Source organism: Anastrepha obliqua, chromosome 4 (genome assembly GCF_027943255.1).
Source record: "Anastrepha obliqua isolate idAnaObli1 chromosome 4, idAnaObli1_1.0, whole genome shotgun sequence".
NCBI classification, from domain to species: Eukaryota; Metazoa; Arthropoda; class Insecta; order Diptera; family Tephritidae; genus Anastrepha; species Anastrepha obliqua.
This window is the reverse complement of record NC_072895.1, coordinates 13,358,007-13,362,622: the sequence shown is the minus strand read 5'-3', so window position 1 is coordinate 13,362,622 and position 4,616 is coordinate 13,358,007.

Sequence of the window (4,616 nt, the reverse complement as noted above, 5' to 3'; positions counted from 1 at the left end):
GATGGCTGTAGAAGGTTTTCTCTTCCCAAAAATTTTTCTTTGTACAGGTAATGGTCCACATTATGGTATCAAAACGGCACGTAAGTGTTACTTGAAGCGATTTTTTTGATACCTTGATTCCTGGAGTTTATAGAATCGCTGAGTCAAATTTGAGATTGGAACTACATTTAAGTGAAGGGTGATCAGATTGGTGGTGCTTTTTCCAATAGGGTTTTTTTTACAGATCGCGTGTGACTACTGTCAAACTAAATACAAATTTTTTTTCAGTATTCTTTGACATTTCATCATGGAAAGTTTTGCGCCTCGACATATGGGTTTTATAAACCATGCAATTTTATTACGAAAATCGACGATCTGCCGAATTTTGTTCAGTGAAGAGGCCCATTTTTGTCTTAAGGGGTTAGGGGTAGTCAGAATTTTCAAAACATTCAATTTTGATTTGCATTTTCTTAAAGTATAATACCTCAAAAATATTGTGTGAAGATTTGAAGTAAAACAGACAAATACTTTTCGAGTTATTCAACTATTAACAAAGGGCGCTCGGGTGCTCCGGAGTCGTCGAGAGCAAGTAGCAAAACTTTAAATGCATTTTTCTCAAAACTATGTTTTTTGAACTGGTGATCACTGTAACTTAAAAACCACTTGGTAGATTTCAATAAAATTTACACTGTTTTTGAAAAACATAAAAAACTCGTGCCTGATCGACTGACTTTTTTCAAAAATTTCGATTTTTTTTTGCACTTAATTGTAGGTTTTTTTCTCGAAAATCTCAAAACTATTTTCTGAGGCCGCCATATTGTTAATTATGAAAAACAAGAATAAAGCTTCGATCAGGCACAAGAGTTTTTATTAATAAAACTAATTTCTCTTGTCCAATTGATTTTAGATGAATCACCGCAAGGGACTTCTGGAGAAACGGAAATTTTTTGAAATTTTGCTAGAGTCAAATCGAAACATGATGTATTAATATTATGTTTTCAGTTTTGTAAAATAAAGCGATTGACTGCAAAACAAAAATGATTGAAAATCATCATTTTTTCGGAACTCTGACTACCCCTAACCCTGTTTTTGGGCTAAAGAGCAACCCGAAGTCATTCAAGAATAGCCATTAGATCCATTGAAAACAACCGTTTGGTGCGACCTATGGTCTGGAGGAATCATCGACCCATATTTCTTCAAAGATGAGGCTGGCGCCGATGTAACAGTGAATGGCGAACGCTATTGCACTATGATAAATGACTTTTTAATGCCGGATATTGAAGTCAGTGATCTCCACAACATTTGATTCCAACGAGACAGCGCTACTTGCCATACAACCCGTGAAGCAATGAATCTCCTGCGTCATCATTTTATTTATCTCTCTTCTCGGACCAGTGGTTTGGCCACCAAGACCGTGTGATATCACACCTTTGGACTTTTATTTGTGGGGGTATGTAAAGTCTAAATGCTTTGCGGATAAATCGATCTATTGAGGCATTGGAAGCCAACATTACTCAAGTTATTCACGAAATACCGACCAACTCTCAGCGAATCACTCAAAATGGGTGTTTACGGATGGCCGAATTACGGCGCAGTGAATAGAGAATGTCCAATCACTTTGAATTTTCGTTGCTTTATTTAATTTCAAAATCCAATACCCAGTGGACTTGTTTTTGTCTTGAGAATAGGAAAAGCTAGTAGCTTCATTCTGTGTTGTCTGATATTTTATAATTCCCATACTCATTCGGGAGTGCTTTGGTTCGAATCTCCATGTATGTAACAGCAAAATTATAGAAAAGGTTTTTCCTATAGCCCTTCGGCCATGAAAAAGCTCCGCATAAAATAAATCTGCCATTCCGAGTCAGCTAAAACTATAGGCCTATTTGTGGAACAGCATCAAGACACGTGCCAAAAATAAGAGCAGAAGCTTGGCAAAACAAGCAAAGTGTACGCGCCAATTTTTTTTTATTTTTTATTCTGTAGACAGTGGCACAGAATCTGGTGTCTTCTCTTAGCAACTTTTACCGAGAAAAGCTTACAGATTGCCAGACTATTGCATCGTTTTTCAAGCTGAGGTGCATTTTATATGGCGACAAAAGTCTTAAGCAGGATGGAACCCGTTCCTTCAGAACTCACCTTCTTAGTAGATAAGGTCTCGATTCTTTTAACGACTTTAAAATATATTCAGCAGCGTCACGCTCTAATGGATCCCGCTCGTTCCAACGACAGTCTGTTTTGCGTTACCGGAACGATCGGGGATTTATATTCGGCCAAGGAATGCCACTCCACCATTATTCTACTATATGTATGAGGAATGTTTATGCTGCTACAACAACAACAACAACAACTGAATCCCGCTCTACCCCAGCTCTAATGGTATATCAGTAAAAGAAGAAGCGGGCGAGTGCATGGATAAGGAGTGGGGAATCAAGTCTAAGCATACGAGCTTCACTGGGTTTCTTATATTTACAAGTTGCAAATAAATGAATAACACTAACAAAAAAACAAGAAACCAAAAAATGATAGACTATCTACTAACAGAAGCTGTACCAATCCGAAGATCTGCAGAGCATCGTATTCATTTTGGTCAACACTCGGGGAATGAAAAGCATGGAACTTACTAAAACTACCAAAAATAGAAAAAGCTGCTTCTCATGGGAATACAAATGGGTTACTGATGTCTTCTTCTTTCATAGCGTTACAACGCAGAATGCGTCAAGGCTTCCTTCAAAATGCTCCTCCAAAGCGGTCTATCTTGAGCTGTTACTTGGTAGTTATTGCTGTCATATGGCTGTAAATTTCTAAGTTCAATGAAACAATTTCTGTATTAGTTGTAGGGATGGAAAAGATTGCGGATCTATCAACCATTTCCTTTGCAAATGCCTTACACTTCGTTGAACAAGCCTCTGATTTCTGATAACCTACTTATTCGACCATCTAGTCATAGTCTTGGTGACAGTCGTAGCTGAACGGGTTGGTGCATGACTACCATTCGGGAGTGCATAGGTTCGAGTGGGTAGGTTCTGTGTATGAAACAGCACAATTATTGAAAAGTTTTTTCTAATAGCAGTCGCAATGGCAAACCTTCGAGTGTATTTCTGCCATCAAAAAGGTCCTCAGAAAAACCCATTTGCAGTTATAAGTTGTCTTAAAACTGTAGGTCCCTCCATTTGTAGAACAACATCAGATTCACTGTTTTTTGTTTAGCAATTGTATAATAAACTAAGTGAAACTTAGTTTTAACTTGTGTTCTCCTCTTGGGTGAGTTGGCCCAAACCGTTCTTAACTTAGTTGTAAGTTGTATCTCGAATTATTTTAAATTCACTTTCTTTTATTGATCTGATCTTCCATGAGTATACTATCTGAATTTGGATCAAAGTTGATAGTCTGAGCAGCGAAAAAGAATTTCGCATTTTACCATTTAGCTCTCAGATTCGTGTTGAGTAATAAATACCAGAAACCGCTTCGCACCAATTTCGCTTAAGAGTTGTTCGATTTCAGCGATTTCCGTTCCCCATATAGGATTCTCGTTGTTGATTATTCCAATTCCTTTCCCACACTGCAGTTCAGCCACCCCATAACCTTCAAGAACCAAAGGCATCAAAGAAATTTGTAAATTACAAAGAGTTTTCCCTGAAAGGGTTAAAGATGAAATTCATTCATTGCTATGGAGGAGTACATACGGAACATGTGGGCGAGCCAAATGGGCAAAATTTGTGTAAAGGAAATGCTTTAGATGAAGGCGCTCAGGGAGGGGTAATGCAAGTTGACAGCCTATATCTTTGGTAGCTTGCATTTTCTCAGGAAACTAAATGGAAGTGAATGAGTTGCAAAAGTTTGCAACAGAAAAATAAAATTTATTGTGCAATAGAATGGCTCAAGGTTGGAAACAAATTGCCTCGTACTCCGCAGCATTGTATTGATTAGCAGCTAAGATATAAAATGATGGTACCTGTTACAAAGTGAGTGACTTAAAGGTGAGGTCATCGTGAATTCTTAATCTGAAATCTTTTCCTTTGCCAAATTAATTTTAGTTGTTTTTGATTTTATAAAAACATATCTATTTTATTCTAGAAAAAAAAAATTACACACATTCAAAAAGTTTGAAACTTGGTCTATTATGGCCTTTATTATAAGAAGGATCTTCATAAAAAAGTAATTGACATAAAAAAAAATATATGTTAAATAGTCGAAACTGGGCAATATGTGGTGCTTTAGTAATTTTTTCTTTACTGCTGTGCAGAATCGGTGGAAATGCAGTAGTCATCGCGTCTTCTGTTATGGACATTGGCCCACCACCTAACTGATACAAACCTTATTTGGAACTACAAGTACGGGGTTTCTCTTCTGTTTTTGAACTCTCGATGGCGGCTCACTCATGACTACGGAAAAATGAGAAATCTAACCATTGATCAGTTTGGCTTTAACCAGCATCTCTTTAGCCCTTGAACTGGAAGTAGGTGAATTGTATGTGCAGTGATAATCAGCGAGGATCGAGGGATGTTATGGCTATTTTAATTTTTGTTTATTTATTTTAATTTTTTATTTTATTTTATTACAAATATATTTTTTTGAGCTCAATGGTCCAATCATCCATCCTTCCTATTCATCGACCCTATATTTAGAATTAGTTTCGA